The 23008-nt window shown below is 40.0% G+C and overlaps 1 protein-coding gene across 1 annotated transcript in view; it reads left to right on the top strand.

Annotated features, from left to right (window-relative positions):
• Window positions 1-23008, top strand: part of tbkbp1 (TBK1 binding protein 1) — a 72427-nt gene that overhangs the window by 9418 nt on the left and 40001 nt on the right. The gene's annotated exons all lie outside the window — the stretch shown is intronic.

The raw sequence follows: 23008 nt of genomic DNA, 5'->3' as shown, positions 1-23008 counted from the left end.
GACAAACAGGTCAAAAAACCCCTGAAGGCAGTAGCACAGATACAAATTTCTTTTTTTCATTACAGTGCTTTGATGTTGTGGTTTAAAATCTTTTTGGAAATAAAGGTTTGAGAGAAATATCAATTTTATGCAACTCTGGGATAACTCCAAAGCCATGGTCATCAGTTTTATGAGTAACAACATAGTACTGACCACTGAGTTTAGGTCCAAAAAGGCAAAAAAACAAAAACCCTAAGCAGTCACACATTCAGATATTAACAGTCCTTCCCCATGTTATCCAAACTTGAGTGAATGGAATTATTATCCAAGCTGTCCATTGTCCACTGAGCTGTGAAAAATGCTAATGGAATTTAGAAATGCTCCATTTCAGCTTCTACATCCAAATAAAGTCGTTCAGATGAGCTACTGAGGGATGTCGCCTGAACACTTGAAAATCTTGTCGTGTCAGTGTAAGAGTTTATCATACTAGATATAACAGATGATTAAAACTACAAAAATAATAAATCGTACAACAGGGTGCTGGAAGCATTCCTCAGAGACTTCGGTGCATGTTGATAGCATCACAGAGTTCCTGCAGGTTTTATTAGCTGCACAGCTGTCATGCAAATGTCCGTTTGAGTGCATTAATTTCACTGTCATGTTGAAGAAATCACTTTGAGATTATTTACATTTTTTGACATGGCCTATTATCCTATTGAAAGAATCAAACCATCCGTAACAGATGGGAGAGGTCAATGTGACCAGAAAGCCTTGCATTTCTCCACATGTCAGTCTACTTTGAATTTGTGTTAATCAATTCTCTTTAAATAAAAAAATGCAGTGTATTCACTTTGCTCTCAGTCTAAAGACCTTTTTTTTAAAAAAAAATTATATAACTGTGGTGTAATATCTGTGGGCTAAGGAAGTGACCACTGATCCTCTCTTTACTGCTGCTTCTGTAAAAGCCACGGGCAGCCCACCTGCATCGAGGCTCTCCTTTCAATCAGAGTTTTGGCTTTGGTTGAGTCACTTTACCATATTCTTTCAAGCCTCACTTCTTTCAAACTCTTCTTTGCTGCTCTGAGAAGAAGAAAAAACCTCACACCTCCCACTGCCCTGTCACAACTGTTTCTCCATTGTTCAGCAGCAACCCCACTGACTGCACCAAATACCACCAAGACTTTGCACAGCAGTAGAGCAGGAAGGTGATAACGAGGAATGACTTTTTATAAATATATATAGATATACATAAAACACCTTGAACATTGTGTTGCAGCTGCAGGGATGATATAACAGGGTTGTGTTGCTTTTGTTGTTGGAGGACACCTGGTTGCTGAGGAGACTGAAGGAGTGATGTAACAGTAGTGTAATGTGACCACTCACTCTCTCTGCCCACTCAAGGCACCAAGCCAACCAACAGAGGGATAATGTAGTGTAATATGCACGCTGTTAGTGCATGTTTGTGTGTATGGGTGTGTGTGACCAGATCAGCTGTGTGACAGAGACTTGTAGTAGAAACAGAGCAAAAGAGGCATAAAAAGGATAGTGTGTGTGTGTGTGTGTGTGTGTGTGTGTGTGTGTGTGTGTGTGTGTGTGTGTGTGTGTGTGTGTGTGTGTGTGTGTGTGTGTGTGAGAGAGAGAGAGACATTGAGAAATCCTTGTTCGGGAAGGAGGTAGAAAGTCCATTTTGGGCCTGGAGTCTTCGTGCTCACTAGGGATTCATGTGATTCTTTTTGTGTCTCTGAAAAACCAGGTTACCCACTTGCTTGTCACTCGTTACAGGACTGCCTAAGCTTAGTCTGGTGCACCTAAAAATATCTCCTCACACTATGAGAATGCCCCACCAGTGCTTTGTATGCCTTTTTGTTGACATCTCCGAAAATGTTTGCTGTTTTAATGTTGCTGCTGCTGCGACTTTATTCATCTCCTTTTAAAGACGTATACACACATATATACTCAAAACCGAAGACAACCTTCCTTTCAGTCTGTACGCAAGTATGTCAGATTTTGTTTTACTCCAGCCAAGAAAAAAAGAGCAGTCAGGCATATTGACAACCTCTATCAGACGAAAGATGCCTGCTTCTGGCTGGAGTCAGATCCGACCAACAAAATGTCATCAAACTGACTCTGAGGATACAAAGAATAATTTCATTTGGGGGATAATCTTTGGATTCTCAGCACAGCCCAGCCACAGCACATAGATTTCCAATAAATATGTAGCTGACAAACAGTGTGCATCAGAACGAGTGACACGCGGGTCACACAGGAAGACTGAGCGGAAGCACAATGATCTGTTTGGACCTTCACCAAAAACAATGCTTGTTAGTTTTCCAGTGCAGGTCAGGGGGGGTTATCCTAAAATCACATATCCAATTTTTGACCACAAGTGGCACTACTGAGCCAATGTCCTGATAACAAGAGGTATGAGCATGGAGATGAATGTCTGCTAATGATCAGTGACTTCAGTCTTCAATGTGGCTCAGGGCTAATCTGCAATTCCTGTTCCATCTACAGTAAAAACCCCCAAAAGTAAAAGTCAACCCCACTATTAAAGTTAAAAGACATGACATAAATGAGGCCCTGGTGGGTTCCAAAGCAGCTTGCAGACAAAATAGCAAATATAGGCAGGCTAAAGCAAGTAAAAAAATTAAATAAAACATTAACTTTAACAACTGGACAGAAAGTAAAATATCAGCTGATGTTGGCTGGCATTGAGATCAGCTGATCTGCTAGGACTTGCAGGCTGAGATTGACTTAGTGGTCTGCCTGAACTAATAATATAGTCAATTTGTTATCATGCCTCCCAGGTATGTAACGTCCCTCAATCTACTTTATACACATACAGAATTGTGAGGAGAAAGAAGAAATAATAAACAGAACGGTATTTACCAGTTAAGTCGGAGATCAAAGAGCGCCCCCTCATTGGAATCCATACTCCGTTTAATTTTATTAGCAAGTGACTTTTCTGAGGAAAATACAGAGATTAAAAAAAAGAGGTGCGTATGCAGAAAAACGACGAGTGACATTTTAATGATCTACTCATCACACATTCATATGTCAAGATATCCTTGCTTCAAAGAAAATACAGCCTCGATTTATGAAAAATAAACAGCCTTACTGATGTTTGAGATCAGTCAGAATTTGGGGGTATGCCACACAAACGCACCCCAGCACACCAGCACACCAGCAGACATGCTTAATACTGCTAATGCCTGCAATGTCAGTGTAGTTAGTGGCTACTAGTGTGGAAAGAATGTAGGCTATTTAAAAAGTTTAAAGCTAAATTAACAACAAAACTTGATAACCTGCTTTGTTTTCTTCTTAACATGTCCAGTGGAGAAACTGCTTATTGCTGATAAATCATTATTATTTATTTGATTAATCAAAGATAGTAAAGAAGTTAGTAATAATATAATGGTTTTGGGTTTTCAGGGATCCTTTGAAGTGGTAAATGTACTCCACTGACTCCAGCACAAACAGTTTTAAACTTATAAACTTGCACAAAGTTACTGGTAATAAAAACAAAAACTGTTTACAGCCAAGAAAATACTTATATTAGCCAATAATGCAGTATTTATACAGGGTTGCTACTATATTCGACCTTGAAAAAACACACAAGTATGATCAATTACAATAAATATTTGATCAATCTCAAATTAAATCCTAAATTCTCAGCTTTGATCTTCATTTGGTCCGTTAGATTAGCTCCTGCTCTGGGAGAGGAAAGAAGTTATAATAGCCAAAGAAGTTCTTTGCACCAAAACTCAGTGTTAAAACAGTTTAAACCATCTCCTGCAGCAACTGTTTAACCTTTAAGTTTTTGCTTCTTCCTCTTTGCACTGGGGTTCCTTTTCCTGTTCAAGCCACCATTTTAACCAATAATAACCAATAAATTCAATAACCAATAATAACTGTCAGGCGATGTGCTGTTGGGTCTTTGGAGGACTGCATTGGTTGAGTTGCTATAACTCTTTGCTCAGCAGACACAAACAAGGGACCATGAATTCAGCTTTACACAACCTTTCTCAATCTAAAATATTGATGGCCTTGGTAAGTATTGTCGATCCGGGAACCAATCCACTAGTGTAACGACTTCAGCAGCCAATTTTTAGGTGCCTAGAGTGCAGCACATAATAAGGATATCTGAGCCAGTTTCATCCACTGAGCATCAAAACCTAGCTAAATTGTTGCCAAAAATAGACAGTGGTTTGCCACTCTAATATTTCTTTTGTAATATTTCCTAAATGGACTTGACCATTTAAGACTGACACCCACAAAACTGTAATACCGCAGTCATTTTAATCATTAAGGATTAAATCTGGAAAAAGAGCTCATTCTGTGAATCCAGGCTAATTCGTTTACTGTCTCATAGAAACAGCATTGCATCTATTCAGCGTCCAAGAGCATTGTTTCCTGTAGGAAGGCCTTGACAGTGTTGTTTGCTGAGTGGGCTGCTGTCCGTGGTACTGAAAGCCAATAACCAGATGACCAGAAAAAGACATAGACAGGGAATTCATGTCCTATTGCAAATAAACATAATAGTACTGAAAATTAGGAAGAATTTATTTTCTCCATACTCCCCATAATATCTGCCAAATCTGAAACTCTCGACTTGCACCGATAGCACTATTGTAGATGCTACAAGAAGGTTGAAAATAAGCTGCATGAATCATACACACACCACCTCGTAATCCCGCGTGACTAAAGAAAACAGATTTTTGGATCCAAAATCCATAAAGACGGTTTTGCTCTCCTCATATATCACCTTGTTTTATTGTTGTTGCTATTCAGTCGAAGCCCTTTCCTCCACCTTTTTATGCATTTTTTACTTAAAGCTAGATGACAAAAGCTGGAGGATTAGTACATTTATGCAGAAGGTTACTATATATGGGCAGAGAACAGATGCGCAGTCCTTTCCTTTTGCATGGATGAATGGTGCCTCTTAAGTTAAAGCTGGTCTATACGTATGAAAGACATACGCGAACTGAAACATATGGGTTCAGTGCCCTAACAAGTCTGCTGTTGCGCCTTTGTCTGAGTGTAATAATTGGCTGTCGAATGCAGTTCTCCTACCTCTACCTCTAAACAGAAAACACGGCACAGGCTGCAAACCTCTTTAGCCTCCTTTCTTTTAATCATCTCTCCCTGCCCCTTCTCTCTCACTTCTACCTCCGAGTTCTACCTTTATTCATCCAATCAGCTGTGCTGTAATCTACTGTAGTCGTGTCCTTTATTCTTCACAGGCGTCGCATGTCCCCAGCTCCCTCAGGTCGGTAAGAGTGAATTTTTCACTGCCTTCTGTCATTCATATGTTTGTTCCTGTCACTCCGCTGGCAGCTCAGACGCCTGTTCTTATCAAACAACAATCGTGCGGTGACTACCGGTGCATGCATACCTCCTTCATTATCCACAGAATGAAAAAGAGACATGTGGCAGGCTGAAACTGATGACTTTGGTTGGATCCCATCCGTACTGAAATGCGCTCCATGCAAGCGCAGAATAGAGTAGTTCAACCCTTTTGGTAAGGCTCTCAGTGTGTTCTGCAGTTTAGCTGGCTGGTGACTTACACAGACACATGGATAGCTCACATGGATAGTGTACAAGTGAGATGAAAGTTTTGCTTGCCATAATGGCAGACGAAATTGTGCTTACTTCCACTGACTGCTTACTAGCGTATGGTTTGGATTTGCAAAGAGTATGCTGCTTGGAGAAACAGATTTAGAGGCAGGGTTCCTCAAAGCACCTCAGGGGCTTTTGTGAGCACTTGGATTAAAATTTGTAAGAATATTTGAAAATTAGTTTATATAATTTTAATATGCACTGACTCTAAAAGAGGTGCAGCAAAGTAAAAGGGATGCATCACAGTTTTTGTGTTTGCAGACGCATCAAGTTTCTCTAATAACCGAGTCCTAAATGGTGGCTTCAAACATCTGAAGAAATCCCCAAGTTTGTTTGATGAAATACTTCCTAATTTGCTCTAGAAATGAGCAAATTTTGCTCACTTGCTCATCTGAAATTTACAGCAAAGTTCTGTCATAGCAGCTTCATAGCTTCCTTGGTTAATTAAAAAAAAACCCTCATTGCTCAGCCGCAATTCTGTCATATCAGCTGATCTCAGTGCCTGTCCACATCAGCTGGTATCTTTGTACTCATCCGATTGACAAGTCTCATAAAGGGGGCACTATTTAAGCTGCTTTTGCTGTTGCTGTGTATATGACACCCAGCTCCACCCCAACACCAACTTAATCAGTGTCATATCATTGATGTCTGCTCGGTTTTGTAATGGGGTGCCGCTGGGGTTTTTCCTGCGTCTGGCTTTCCATGGATGTGTAGGACGTCCAAGATCAGAACTCTACAACCAAATATAAACAGAGTCCAGACGGAAAAGGTTTTCAAAGTAATTCCTAAAAATTCAGGTAACATACTCGCACTTCCCTGGATTTTATTCTGGGCTTTTCAAAACACTATGTCTACATTATTTGCTCTAATATCTCTTTTATGTGATGCATGTTCTTTCAGTTATTATACGTGCTCATGTGTTCTTGACTGTGACATTTAGATAAACTTTAGTGGCCTTTACACATGGCTACATTGGTGTTGTAGACCTCCACTGACCTCCACTGTACGTCATTTTCATTATTTCTTCATGCAGCCACAAACAATCCGCTTTTCAAGAGTGAAAACAATCAGCTGATTAAGTGTTTAGGTGATCAAGAGTAAATTGATTTGAAACAAATTTTATAGTTGAGCTGTAAGCTGATATTTATGCAGAAATGCCACCGTTTCGTTGGTATCTCTGCTCAAATGTGAATATATTTTACATAAGAATAGATTTTCTGTCATTCGTAGTTTAAGGGTGCTACCTAACCAACATACCCGACCAAGTTTTCTGCTTTAATTGCTTCAAACATCAAGCTAAGTAAAAGCCATATGGTAAAACAATTCAGATAAAATTAGTTCACTATACATTAGAAAAAATAAGTCTTTATTTACTATGAAAGGAGTCACGAGATGGAGGAGAGAGGACCTAACACAGCTGAATTTTAGCGGTTGAAATTTGCATGGTTAATTAGATTATGTTGAGTTAAATACCATGACTCTGCATAATCTGGCTTTTGGGACCGTGGGGATCAGTTGCATGTTTTGCAAGCTGGTAATCTGGTCTTGGCCTCCCAGTATTGGACGATCCCCTCAGACTTCAATAGAGTTCCTTGAGTACATTTTCCTTTGCACGTACTCGTCCCCCCACCCCCTCACTATCTTTTGATTCCCCCGACATACAGTCACATACATGCATGTATGTGCACACACGCTCACCTTTTCATCTTGCAGTACTCTAGCCTTTACACGAAGGAGAGCATCACAGAGCCTGGTTTAAAGTGCGTGTGTGTGTTTTAAATCTCGGCTGGTTCTCTTTTCCTGACTCATCTTCAAAGGCCTGGTTGAGATGACTTATTTTGGATTAATGTTATGACTACATTAGTTAGGTCTGGGCCAGGTGTTTAGTTTTAATTGTTAACATTTTTTATGTCAATGAATATCCTCACAAAGACAGGCATTTAAACATAAAAGCATATCGCATGATGTGTCTTTGTCCCTCACAAAGATGCTTTGTGAGGGACTTGTGGGGACCAAATGCCCATCCTCAAGAATTTGAAGGCGTTTTTGAGGCTGAAAATGTGATTTTAGGGTTACATTTAGGTTATGGTTAGGTTCGGGGTAAGGGCTCGGTTTAGGCATTCATTTCTGATGGTTAGGGCTAGGGTGGGCATTTATGTCAATCAGATGTCCCCACTAAGACATGAAAACAAGTGTGTGTCTGTGTGTGTGTATATGTGTGTGACAGACTGGTGAAAAAGAGAGCAGCCCTCAGCGGTTGAGCGGCTGTGTCCTTTGCCAAGGACAGTGACTTTCATTAAAGTAATGTACTCACACCTTACAAAGAGGCACACGTGCTGCTGGAAAACACACACAGGGGACACGCATGTGCTGTCGGTATTTTTTATTCATGATGTCACCCACGTGCGCTCATCATGAGTGCATGCATCGCTCGTGTTTATCATATATTCTTTCTGATCCAAGCCACTGCTCTCTTTTCCCTCACACATCATCTTGTCTCTGGACTCATCCAACATGCACCAGCAGCAGCAGAAGCATGCACTTCTAATTAATCAGGAGCCACAGATTGTCATATCAGCACTCAGAGCCAATTAAACACTTGGTTATATTTTCTGTCTTTAGCAGCCTCTCGTAGATCTTAACGTCTTAAAATGATGGAAGCCACGGTTGGAATCAACCTCCCTTTTTGCAGCTCAGCGTAGTAGATTGCGTATTTGCTTAAGGGTATGGTTGGATATGAATGTGTTATAATGTGGATATATAATAAAGTTGATTTCTAATAAAATTTTAGGCTCTGGATCTCCTCAGCCCATAACTGTGTAAAACCACATTATGTGTGGTGCTTTATGATGCATTTGTGTGGATATGCATACTAAATATGTTCTGGTTTTTTGTGCAATTTCCATGAATCCGGCATCTGAATAAATATGCAGTAAAGAGAAGTTAATTTTAGTAAAGGAGGATACAAATTGATATCCAAATAGACATGCTCTTAATTCTGAATGCATTTTCATGACTGAAAAATAACAGTGATTTTTCCACTTTGCCCTGTTTGCATTAGTTCTCTTTCTCATGCATATTTGGCATACCATCATTTTTCATATTTTTACATTTTAAGCATATTTGTGTGTCTGTGTGTGTGTGTGTGTGTGTGTGTGTGTGTGTCTAACTATCAGTCAGTCTTTTAGTCAGTGTATGACAGCAGAACAGACACACTGGAGGAGGATGTGATGTTCTGTGAAGCGAACGAGCCTTCAGATGCCGGGAAAACAAGACAAAAGTGGGATCCAAGTAAGAGTCAGGGCCACCGGCGCTGGAATGATCTGAGCTGATCCAGCTGTCAAGGCCTTTGGCTGGAGTTAATGTATGTATGCATGAACGTGTGATGGCATCTGACTGATGCTGCTTTCCACTACAAGGCTGTGAAGCAGTGCTGTACCGTTTTGCATTACAGCGTCTTCCCCGCCACCTAATCCATCCTTGCAGCAAGTTTTAAAAGAGTCAACAACTGCGGCATCACTACAAGGAGCCACAAAACTAAACCCGCACTGTGCCATGTGTGTAATGATTATAAGCTGTTATTAAATAAACCATGAGAGCCATCTCATCCCATGGAGGATGGGGCGTGAGTTAAAAAGCTTCATCACAAAATTAGGACAGCAAACTCAATCCTCTTCATCAAGAAAAAGGAAATTTGATTCTCTAGTCCATGAAATGTCAGAAAATGAAGAGAAAAATATCCGTCTGAGGTTTTCAGAGAGCAAGAAGATATCTTCACATTCATTGTTTTGTGCCCTCCAAAGCTCAAAGCTAATCAGTGTTTGGCATTTGAGCTCAATAAATAATAAGATTGGACTAAGAGGCTATTAAACACCAAATAAACAAACATACATATACATAAAACACCCCCTGCTTGGTTGCTAGTCTTTTATTCTAAAAGGACCGGTGGCTTAGGCTTGCTAATATTGCTAATATGTGGTAAATAGATATTCCATCCATCCGTCAAGTTTTTTCACATAATATTATTGAATATTTATTTGTGATTATTTATTATTCTGAACCATGTTTGGTTTGTGGATTACAATTTTGAAGCTTCAGTTTTAGCTTTCTTTGGATTTGGTAGCCAAAACTCAAACCCTATCCTTATTCCTGTGGCATAAAAGTAAATATGCTATTTTGTCAATTACATCTTGAGCCTGAACAATAGATTTTTAAGACTACGATGTGGCATACGCACTGCAACTTAAAAAAAAACAGCAGCAAAAACAGGAGAAAACACAACAAAAACAGAAAAAAATACAGGTAAGGCTTACAAAAAATGCTTAAAAAATAAATAAAAAGCTTACAATACACAACAGAAGTGATTTAGGGAAAACTTTAACATGACGGAATAGCTGTGGTAAGCAACTAATAGCAAACATATAGCTACAGTATTACTGGTATATAGGATACCAGTATTTTGGTGATGTAAAAATACAGCCAATATTTTTTTCCTTTAAGGCACACAACATGGACAGTTTCCTTAAATTTGTTATGTGTAGTTATTTTTACTTGCTTACACTCTGGATCAGCTGGTTGTTGTGTGTGGCGTCCCAAACCTGTGTTAACAACAAGGAAGCAGCAGAGTGCCCTCCGGTGGACACACTATGCCACATCAATAATATTTGAACATATTTGAAGGGCGTTTCCGTCGTCTTTTCTTTACTTTCTTTACTTTTCTATATTTTGCATTTATCACTGTTATAAAGGCTTATATATAGCTAGCTAAGACTGGCGGTCGGGCAGTGAGCGACACACTGGGTTGGTGCATTAGCGAGATGGGCTGGTCATTTCCTTCAGCGTTACTGGTGTGAAGGTGTGCACTATGGCCCAAATTACGATTTCAGTAAACACCGTATGTTTTCCTAAACCTAAGCGAATCGTGTCTAGTGCCTAAGCCTAATCAGCTATACCCGGCGCAGCATTGGTCAGTTTCTCAGGTAACCATGTGCTGTGAAATGCATGGTGGATATAACACAAAGATTTTTTGTGAAAGAGTTGCATCTGGAAACTATTCTGTTTACAGTAGATGGTGCATCTGTAAAGCTAGAGAGTCATGCATCAACTTGCTCTGGGTTCATTATTATGAGCAATATGTTTCCTATAATGTCATTTTGCCCTAATATTACTAATGTAATGTGGCACAAACATTCAGCGCAGTTTTAAATATCCCCCTCTGACCTCTAGGCTAACTGCACCCACAGCTCTGTCACATTTTCTCATCATACTGTGCATCTCATCTTACTGAGCAGCCATCTTTCACTCCAGCCTGCTGGCGTGCCAACTGTGCAACGAGACAAAGCATCGCGCTCTCTTCCTTAATGCGCTTTTTACCAGCTGAGACCAAATTACAGGCTTTGTTTCACCGGGAAACACACTAGTACTCGTGAGTCATCCGACTCAGTCAGCGTGTCAGCGTGTGTGTGAGTGTACTGCATGTACACTGCATGTGTCTGTGACCGTGTGTGGTCGTGGTTAAATGGGGAGGCTAAATTAAGTTGGTCAAAGGAGGCAGGACTTTAATTGCAGCCCGAAAAGAAAAGTCATTCTTTTCTCACCCTCTCTGTCTTTTTGTCTTTGCTTCTGGGCTGCAGCTTAGCTCGACTCAGATTTCAGAGTGAGAGAATCCAAGTATTGGATTGGCTATAATAATAATGAGGAGATTAATGTCTTTTGTGGGGAAAGTTCTCATTCAAAGTCAAGATAAAGGTTTTTTTAACCTGCTCGGAGGGGGTTTGGGGTGGGGGCTGTGATAAACTTTGCTTCTGAATACCAAGATGGATGAATGACAGTGAGAAAGAGCAAGAGAGAGGGAGGAAAGACGGGGTGGTGGTGGTGGGAAGAGGAAGGTGAAGGAATTGACTATTTGCTTCAGCTTCGGTGGAAAGAAAGATGAGGGGAGGACGAGAGAAAAGAGAGATGGAGCTGACAGAAAACAGAGAGCAGAGAGCAAAAAAAACCCACAACTCATTGTCTCCATCCTGCCCCTGCCATCAATCTCCCAAATGGCAGCTGCCTTACTTACACACAAACACGCACACATACACACAGATAGTTCTATGGCCGCCTGCATACACAGCCGATTCTCCCACTGATGAATCATAGAGCAGTATGGCATGGCACAGAACGTCATTTGTTAGAGTTGGTGTCTTTCTCCTGCACCGACAGGCTGTATAAGTGCTTTGCATTGTTCGTCATGCATGTGTGACGTGTCTCTGTGGGTGTGCTTGGATGTGGACCTTATTGGCACATGACGTAGGCTGAGCTGTGTGTGTATATATGTGTGTGTGTGTAAAGGCACGTGTTTAAAGAGTACATGGAGTCCCAGTCTTAACATCACACAGCAACAGCAGCTTATTGAACAGACATAGATGTTAGTCAGCCAACAGTCATAAAAAAATAGACTTGTGTTAATTTATTATGGCAGGTCTCCAGTTACCACTGCTGCTTTTAAAATCATTCATTTGATTTGTTGTGAATATGAATATTTGCTATAAAAAAAGCACATGAAACCAGCGATCTGTGTGGCTATGCATCATTTAGTAAAATGTATTATTCATTTGAGGGCCTCATTTAAGGTAAAGCTTTGCATTTTTCAGGTTTCATGAAAACTTTACTTCTGCAAAATCTAGAAATATGAGCCTTTCATAGCTTCCCAAATAAACAGGATTTTTTTAACATGTCTATTTTTTATGATATCCTTCATTTATCCTCGTCGTTTTTCTCATTAAAATCAAATATGTTTTTCAAGAAACGCTTAGCCAGGAAGACAGTACATAATACATAATGACACAAATACAACTATAACACACTTTAAGCAAGAGGAGTGCAGTTTTAACAGCAATCACACTGACATAGTACTCCTTTAAAAGTCAGCCCTTAGTAATCAGACATCAGTTTCAGGTGCTTCTGTTGATGATTCCAGGGAAAAGGATCAGCATATTTAGTACTGATCTGGCTCTGGCAACAACGTGTATGGAGCTTTTTGCGCTGTCACAGGGCAAGAGGTAGGACTGCAGGTTTCATCATATAAAAGAAAATATGCTGATAGGATTTCATTCAGTCAGCTAGCAAATCAGTTAATACACAGAGGGGTTCAGTGTTTTGAGACAGGACACTTTAGCACAGAGACCGAAGACACTGGGGATTGGACTTCCAGCCCTGCAGCTCTCTACCACCAAAGCAGCAAAGGAGGGGCAAGAGGTCTAGCCAGGGTGGCACATACCTCTTCAGTGAGGTATGTGAAAATCCCTTATATTTAACAAAATATCCACAAAAAGCTTTAAAACTATTCTAGAGATATTCTTCTGAGAAAACAAAGAAACTATTTAGGTATAAATGAGACCAAAAGATGGAGCTACAGCAGGGGGGCAGTTGCCCCCCCTTGCCCCCCTCTAGATCCACACCTGGATACATAATTTTTTTTTTTTTTTCATTTTACAAAATATATTAAACTCCTCAGTACCTTAGATAAATCTCATGCTTTTCTTATCTACAGTATTGTTTAAACTTGGAGGACAGCTGACCAAAATAGAAATGAAACAAGCCTAACATGAGCATGGGAGTATGAGCAATAATGAGAAAAAAACCCCAGACCTTTGATACTAAATGCTACAGACGTATTTGGGTTGGTACCCCTGATTTGAATTTCTTTACCACAATTTAATTCCTGGAAGTGTGAAGAGGGCTTTAACACATCATTTAGACTTTCATCTCGGAGAATAAAATGCAAAATCTGACCCAGAAGCCATTAGACTTGTGATCAACGAGCATACAGCAGATAGTCAGACGGGATGTTCCTGTGTGCTATTTGATATTTCTAATATTTGAACACATTTTGTATTTGATGTGTATGAATGAACTAAACTAAATGGATCTCAGTGTTCTTAAAATAAGTAATTGGCTATGGTCCGGAAGAAGATCACTAAAGTATAGTATGCAATAAAAGACATGCATGAGAAAAATCTAATTCAGCACTCAGTCATGTATATTCAACACCCAAGTTCACTGGAGCCAGTTTGTGCTCTTGTAGATATTTGCTTGAACACCTTGGAGTACCAGGTGTTTAGGCTTTGAAGTAAGTTTGGGTAGTTAGCAAATGTAAAATGGTCTGAAATATTATTTTGAATAAAAAATAAACCTGAAACACTATCAACAATACTCCGGTTCTCTCTCCCCTGTCACTCCTAAATGCCAGATCCTAATTATTACATCTGCTGTATTATGCTGTATGTCACCTACCTCCCTTCTGGCTCTTCAAGTAGGTTGATGTGCTGTTTTTATCACTTGTTCCATGTCTGACAGCTAGCAAATGTGTTCACCCACAATGCTATCCTAAGGAGACATGACGCACAGCTCACTGCTGCTTGTTCAGCTCATTGCCTACAGCACACTAACAGCTGAAGGAAGCATCGTTGGGTGTGTAAACATATTTACCAACCTAGATATTCTAAAATCTGGAGAATAACCGGGATGGACAGTGAGAGATGTTGGCAAGAGGATCTAAACAAAAACAGACGATAAAATAGGATTTAAAAAAAAAAAGTCAGAGCGGCATATTTTCCACATAATGTCAGTGGAAATGTGTCCTTGAACACGTTGGCCTCGTTATTGAAATGCTGAACATGTTTGCTGTGCTGCGTAAACTGCAGCTCTTTATTATTTGAAAGACAATTTGTAATCTGCATATGTTATCAGATAGGCGAGTGTCTTTATTTTCAGCTTAAATATTTTATGAATGAAAGGTATACAGTACCAAATGCTGGGCATGCTTTGATGAAATAATTTTTAAAATAAAACAATACTATGTTCATGTGTCTTTCTAAAATTGGTGACCGTGACCGCCAGTGGTCGAGTCTCTGTTTGTGAAGTTGGTTGCTGTGATGTGATATGGGTCCGTCCAAGAAGTCTGTGCTCCAGTTTTGGTGAGTGAAATTTTAATATCTTCTAATCCTAGTTAGCAGGAATTGTGTCTGTATGATGTAGCCATAAAGTTTATAAATTCAGCCCACTAGCCTTACTATCATATTTTCCGCACTATAAGGCGCACTTAAAATCCTTTAATTTTCTCAAAAATCAACAGTGCACCTTATGTATGAATTCTGCTTGTGCTTACTGACCTCGAACCGATTTTATGTGGTACACGGTGCTCAAAAATCTGTCAAAAAATGTTTTATTACGACTTTGGGAAGCTACGAAGTCGCACCGCTTGATGGATTGTTGGAGCATTACGGCTACCGTAGTCAAGAGCCTCGTGGAGGAATCTGGGTCCAAAACTCCGTTTGCTTCAAGTCCCAAAGTCAAACGAACACTGCGGCATCACTGAGAGTTAAAAACCGTCTAAATTCTTTCATCTTTAATAAAATGATCAGCGTTGCTGCTTTACCAGGTGTAACAATTAAGTTTAACAAGAAAAGAGAATTAATTAAATTTAATGAAGTTAGAAGTTAGCAGGAAGGTAGCTCGCTATTTTCTACCTAAATATAATATAGCATGTTCTGATTGAGAGATTTCTGAAAAAATTCAAACGTACAGCTCTGCTATCACTTCCAACGTAAATGAAGACAGAAAACTAAACAGCAGTGACGTTTGTAGGGCTACTGAAGTTTGGCTAGCTGGTTTAAAATGATGTGCTACGTGATCACTAGCAACACAGCTATGTTAGCATAACATAAACACAGTGAAGCTGGAGGATGAATGCTAACTTTTTTCCACTCGATAAAAGTTAATGATGCTGTCAACAGACCAAACTTCAGTCAGGAGAACAACCGAGATAATCCATCCACAATACAAGGTTAGTCATTAATATACTGCAACAACATGAGAATGGAGCAGCTGTGAGAGAATTCAACATTAATGAATCAATGGTACGGAAGTGGAGGAAGGTGGAAGTATGAGATGAGTAAAGTTTGATCTGATTTTGTTTCGCCTAATGCGCCTTCTAATCCGGTGCGCCTTATGGTCCGAAAAATACTGCAAGACACACATGCTCCAAATATATAGCCACTTCTGGCTCAAAACAAAAAGATGGCTCATGCATTTTTTAACTACAGTCTATGATTGTGAATTATAAGATGGCAATATTTATACATCAGCTTACTTAGATTTGGGCAAGTTTTAACTACTTTCTGGATGTTTAATTGTGAACCAATAACATGTATGTAGACAAAAACCAGATGTCATTTATTCATAAAGACACAGCACCGTGTGCATCCATTGACCCTTGCTACCTGTCTCTTTTTGGCAACAGCAAGGACACAAACACACTAAGTGATCACTGCTGCTGCTTTGTCCTTGTGCTGACACTCACAAAACACACACTCACTTTGCACTGACTCATTTCCACACTCATTAATGTGCCTGTCCTCATGTCTGCATGGATACGCACACAAAGGCACGCAGTCAAACCCTACCTGCCGGCATGTTAATAGGTTCTCAGTGTGTGCCGTGCCGTCCAGATTTGGCCTTGTTCGCTGTGAAAGGCAGAGGAAACAGGTGCAGCGGACTGAAGCTAGGCATTATGGGAGCATTTGGCGGATGAGCGCAGGGCCAAGAGTCACACCACCTCCCTGCCCTGGACTCACCATTCATAGACATACTGTCTGATTCAGAGGTGCCAAATGTCCAGCCTGTGGGGATCACAGGGCAGCACTGAGAGGAGCTGTTTAACACTGCCAGACAGAGAGGAGGGAGAAAGTAAAGAGAGCAAGGATGGGGAAGAGAAAGGATAGGATGAAAGGAGATGGAAGGTATAAGGGAAAACAGTAAAATGTAATACAAGCTCAGGGGAAGGACGTGGGTTGGATGGAAGAGAAAAACGGTTGCATCGTTCACGTACAAGATACAACATTTAAATCGCACTCTATGGGGACTCCAGTTTTCTCTTTGATCCTGGTTCTGTTATCACCGGAAAGCCCAGCCTTGACCGCGCTGGTGTGATTTCTACTGCACTCGTATATTTATGCCTTTGGATACAACAGAAGGCCTAAAAATGTACATGCACAACCTTGTAAATGTGCATGCAGGATCATTGTGGGAAATAAAAAAAAGCTAATAATTATATTGTTCGAGGTTTTAATATCTTTAGTATTACAAAGCCACAAAGTGAAAACACGAAGATCCTTTTTCAATATTTACATGCATAAGGAGAGATTTTCCCCCTTCACGGTCTACGGTAATCAATGATTAGCTGGCAGTGAGACACAAACAGATCTCCCATCGAGAAAAGAATCATCTGTTGCTCGAATCCTCTGAGTTTCCCAAAAATATGATTTGCAGCATTTACAGAAAGCAGCAGTGCTAAGCATCTGATTGGTTTATGAATGTTTGTAAATGAATGAGGCTTGTTCTTTTTAACTCAGCGTAGGATACCCTGCTGAGACTTTGCACCATTTTAGCTGCTGTATGGCACACTAAACAGAGGATATGTCAGGTGTTTGCAGTATCACAGTTTTATATTTGAAGATATATTTACTGTAATATAATGCACTGTCCTCCTAGGGTGCTGGAAAATGTATAGAGAGCTGTACATATTACCTTTTACAAAAAAAGGAAACGCCAACATTCATCTGAACGTGTTAGGTGAGGTCAAAGGAGACAAGAAGAGATCTAGCTGCAAAAATAAATAAATACAAATCAAATCTTGGCATGCTCCAGTAGATAAAAGATGCATTTTCACCAATAGCATCTTTAATGGTCTTACATACTTTCATCTATTTGTTGAAGTAATTGCTTTTTGGAATTCAAAGACATGGCTCCTTCATTACATGTTTTGTAATGGCTCTATTTAAACATGGCAGGAAATCTGTGCTAAGATAATAATGGGTTTATGTTAGAAATTAATGAAAAGAGATGCTCTATGATCTGCATCACAGATTTTGGCAGTCAAACGAGTGATTATCTCCGTGTCTTAATTGGTAGCCATCATGTGAGTTAATGGTTGCAAATCGCTGCTATGTACAGACATTGGCTAGTACATTTCTCATGAATATAGAGTTGATATAGTTGTGCTGCACGTGTTACACAAGCCAAAAGTATAGTTATTGTGGCAATGTTCCAATATGGGGTTAAGTAATTCATCTGAAGTATTTTTTTGTTGTTGTTGTTGTCCTTTGTCACTGTGCTAGCATTTGCAATGTAGAAATCAACACAAAGAACAGATGCAATTACTATCAGTGTCATTATTTATGCATGTATTTGATCTGAAAGCAAGTGACAGCAAAAAATCAAAAGTCTGGCATTCAGAGAATTCGTGAAAGACAATTCATCCTGAGGGGGTGCATAGTGTAAGCATGGCTATCCATCCCATGGAAAACAGTTGCTGTTTTACTTAAACGAAAAAATAAAATGTCACTAGAGGACAAATCTGGATCAGCAAAGTCATTAAGATTCGTTCTCTGAGCCCACCCAATGGCTATTCCAAAATTCACTCCAATTCATGAAATATTCAGGTACAGAATGACGGACAAATGATGACTAACTGTTAGACTGGCTTTGCAATCCAAACAGCCGTGTGGTTAATGTTAAAATTCTTTAATTTATTTTTGCTGAAATGCTGAATGGAAAACATTTCATAAGCAGCTGGTTTTTGTGAAAGCTGAAAATTTAGGGAGACCTTTGATTTCTGATCCTTGGTTTCCTTACTCCAATCTGAAATTTAAAAACGTGCAAATTAACCATTTGGCATCTGAAAAGTGCTGTTTCAAAATTCAAGTGCCATATGTTTCATGAATTTTTAATGCCTCAGTCTGATCGACTGATCACAAGGCAAGATGCACTTGAATCCTAGGTCACTGACAGTCTCTAATGGATAGCTTCTTAGTGGGGTCTTGTAGACCATTCTGCTAAAGTTGTAGTATTTTTGGCTTTAAATTGATTCTTTTAATTCTCCTAAGACTGCAGTAAAAAAGAAACGCGTAATATATATTTCTCTCTGAGTGTTTATTTAAATTTGTGCTGCAGTGTCCGCTGCATGAATTTGACAACATTCGATTTCAGACGTGAGTCACACTGGAAGAAAATGTCAGCAGACCAGAACTTGTCAAACTGTTGTTTAGGCTTTTGTGAAATAAAAAAGAATCAGGGTAGCTCACTGGAACATGACAAAGACATGTAATGATGAACACATTAACTGCTTAGTTGTCGTGAATTTAGACTTTCCACAGCAGCAGTCTGTGGCCTTTTTAGTACTGTGACATAGAAGGATGGGAGTGGTGATTTAATCTCTGGAGAGGAAGAAAGGGGGACAAGGAGGGAAGAGGGAGAGAAAAGAAGAGTGGGGGGAGGTAGTCTCTGTGGAACAGTGTCTGCCATGTGGCTTCCAGGTAATGTATGACTTCCTTTGGTAATCACTGTAATGAAGCAGGGAGCTGGTTGGGGGAGAAGCGTCTGACTTTATGCCTGGAGTCCAGTGGGGCTTTGAGAACCTCAGCAAATGAGCCTTGTGGTCTGAACAAGAAACAGAGAGGGGATAGAAGAGTGGAAAAGAGGGGACGGCATGAAGATATCAGAGGGATATTTTGAGTAGAGGAGCTGTGAGTGTGTATATGCGATAAATGCATCACTGTGATAAATGAGAGGAGCACAAAACACAGATGTTCCCGAGTTCTGGTCCTTTACCTATCAGAAGACAAACTGATCATCGGCCACGGTACTGTCTGTGCAACCGAGAGGAAATTATTTTCTATGCAAATTACTCAGATATCCACGGCCAGCACATAATTCTTCTCAAATTTATGGCATGATTTATGTTTTGCACAGGGTGCTGAATATAAATATCCACATGGTGCTATAATATCATTTTTTTTTAGAGATGTACAGCCTATATGTAGGCAGTTCGTATATTTTTAATGTAAATAATTCCACCGAATACTACGTGGTGAAAGTTTACTTTGTTGTAGGTTTGTTTGGTTTAAATGTCATTTGGTAATCCATCCTGCGGTTGCATTTTTATAATATATCACCATCTTGCCATGATTTATTCAAAGTGCTTTACCAGGCTGAGCAAAACAAATAAATGGATAAATACATAAATACATAGAAGCAGCTCTTCCAGATATTAACATGTTGTTCTTGCTGGGGATTAGTTTAAGACCAAGTGTGAAAATGGAGAACAATTAACCGAGCCGCGCTAATGGGGAGTTTAGTAGCCACAGCAGCTGAACGAGCTTGGATGGATCGGCATCCTACCTGAGTACTTTGGATCGCATCCAAGAGCTCATGTTTAAATGAGAAAAGAAAAACTTGGCCAGCCTTCCAAAGCAAACATGGACAGTTTTGTAGTTAAAGTTGTATTAACTCTTTTGGGTCACTTGAGGGCAGTAGAGCATCCTACCAGTACTACTTTTTTGTTGTTGTTGTTGTTGTTGTCAGACACTGCTGGTGAAATAAGAAAGAAACAATACACACACACACAAGGTGTCCGAAGATCACAACATTATTACAGTCTCATCTGAATGAGGTTCCACCTGTGCCAAAAATCTGACCTCTGAACATGTGACATGACATTGTTCAGTGTTTTTCTTTACTTTGAACTTTAATGTGACAAAATTCTTTTGACTAACTGATGATCTGTGTTGATTCTTAGTTAACTTTACCTCTGTTGTGTTGTCCTGATGGATCATCAGATTTTGCTGTTATTGACTATCTTGTGCTCATTTCTTGCCGTCCAGTACTGCAAATAAAAATAACTTGTGATTTCATATATACTTATGGCCACAGCGAGAATTAATTTAACATTTTAACAGATCTATTTAAACTATAGACAGTATAAAAGACAGTGTAGCTACCGTAACATTGCCCATTGGTTTGTGACTTCTCGTTTCTAATCCTTGGGATGAACAATTTCAACGTTGACATCTTTGTATTTTAACTGGCTATGAAACTGCACACTCATTGGCTAATGGCTTGCCATTCACAAGTCATTAGCCAATGGGCATGCCCTAGACAAAAATTGACATCATGGACGAATGTAATGACCGAGGCCTTAAACTTGTCATGATCACTAAAGGACTGCACGTTGTCTTAGAGTCACAGTATCCTAGCCCGTGACTACTAAAAGAATTGGAGGTTTAAGGCAGCGGTCCCCAACCCCTGGGCCATGGACCGGTACTAGTCCATGAGTCGTTTGGTACCGGGCCATGAGAGTTGAGGCTTGGGTGTGAAATTTATGGTTTTCTGGGTTTTTATGGGTTATTATCATTAACTCGGTTTCCCTGAGTCTTTTCCCCGTGTGTTCCGGTACAGCCGGTCTGTGAAAATACTGTCAGACATAAACTGGTCCGTGGTGCAAAAAAGGTTTGGGACCGCTGGTTTAAGGCACTTCTACTTCATTTTTCAGACCCAGAAGTTACGTCCATCTTTAGTAGAAGCTGTGGTGTAAAGAAAATCCAAAAGATATGCATCAGATTTATGACATAAATAGCTCAGTTGCTGGCAATCAGACTACAATAAGAAGGAAATACCCATAAATATAACATTCCTAACAACAGATTCAGGTGGCACTAGGATGTCAGAGCGCATCAGGACAACAATAGTGTCCAATGAGAACACATAATCAAGAGTTTTGAAGTACAGTTCAGACTAGAAACCCAGCTGACTTTGTCACTGTGCATGTGAACAGAATTTTAGCACCAACAGAAGCTAATAACACATGAGTTAGCCACAAGATTGTTAGCCAGAAAATTGTGCTTGTGTATTTGTTTTTCCTTGGATGTTAGATGTGTTAGGCTTAGGCTCCAAAGTTCCATGTATGAGCTTGGGAGAAGAGGGAGGATTGGGTTGAAAAGTGCCCCTTTCCAAAATGAAACCTGCATGCTCACATTTGGCACCTAACAGTATCTAGTGCATTTAATAGTGATACCAAGAGGTTCTGGCACTGTCACTCATGTCTGGGACACCAGTGACATAAACTGAACAACACAATGTGAGTGTTAACAAAGACTTACCTACTTTAATATATACATATAGCAAACGTGGTACTCACCTGAAGTTGTGTCTGAGTCCACTTCATACACATGATATGTACACTCTTAAATTAGATCTGTTTTTGTCTTTTGTGCCAACCCGTTAGAAAAATATCCGTCTCTTCGGATAAAACGCACTATATAAGAATCATCCCATTTACCATTTATACAAACTGAGCTGTATGTTGCTCTAGAGTTGGGTGACATGAAAAGTCACATTTTTTCATTTGAATTTTTATTGCTAAAACAACAATACTGATTATTGCAGATTTGCAGTTTTAAAAACATTTCTCTCACGGTTAAAAGAAACCAACTGCAGTCTCATCTCGCCAATATTTCCATATTAATGGCATTTAACGCCACATTTCTCCCTCTGCTCCATTTTTTTGTACAAACTGTTTATCTTTCCTCCTGCTATATGAGACACCATGTGTAAAGATATGATATTAGAGTGACGCAGTGTTTGCCAGAGTAAACTGCCTCAGACTTGACAGCATGATGTCAACACAGTACACATCACAGAGCCTTAATATCTTCCCAGCGTAAACACTACTGTCCAGGCAGTTGGCAGGTGATGGGCACTGCTTGATCAAACAGGCATTTTTGTCCACGCGTGCATTTTACTCGTTGGGTTTTGTGTGTGTGTGTGTTTATGTGCGTGCACGCCTGTGCTCGTGGGAGTGCTTTTGGATCATCCCGTTAGACCAGCGAGGAAAAGAGCCGTAGATTGGCTGAGGCTTTATTCCCCTCTCTCTTGAAACACAAGGAAAATAGCACCGTGGAGGAAGGGAGCAGATGAAAATAGCTCAGTGGGCAATCGCTGACTCACAAGGCAATGCTGGGAGTCAGGAAGGCATCCATTCCAGTATACATCAAATCAACTAGCTGTTGTGTAACTCCTCCAGTACCAGTAAATCAAACCGTTGTTGCTACGTCTAGTATGACTTTTGTGCACTTGTGCCCTTTGTAGCGGAATTAAAAGAGGATAGTGACATCACAGGTGCCATTTATCACTTTTGACAGCCCGGCCCAGAGTCTTCGGGGCAGGGGAGGGAGGCCAGCGTGGTCAGCTAGCTACTCAGCTCATTCATCATGCCACTCAAGGAGTCTAGGCTGTCAGAGCTCATGTTTTTTTTAAGTACTGTGAAATGGAACAAGAGAGCAAACCCAACTCATATGCAAATTATACTCTGATTAACATATCAGCTACAGTACATGCACTGGTTACTCATGCACCCGTGAGGGACTTCTCGCCAAAAATTAAATGCAAAAGACGGAGGTAATGAAGGCCAAAGGGTTCATGAGATTACGTGCGCTTTACTATTTTGCTAATAATCACAGTTTTGTACATGTAAACATATCCTGGTTAAGCCTGGAGAAAAAGATACAAATCCGACTTCAGAAAAGTG

This window comes from Oreochromis aureus, linkage group 8 (assembly GCF_013358895.1).
Source record: "Oreochromis aureus strain Israel breed Guangdong linkage group 8, ZZ_aureus, whole genome shotgun sequence".
Lineage (NCBI taxonomy): Eukaryota > Metazoa > Chordata > Actinopteri > Cichliformes > Cichlidae > Oreochromis > Oreochromis aureus.
The sequence above is the reverse complement of the archived record's forward strand: the minus strand, read 5'-3'. Positions and strand labels throughout refer to the sequence as shown.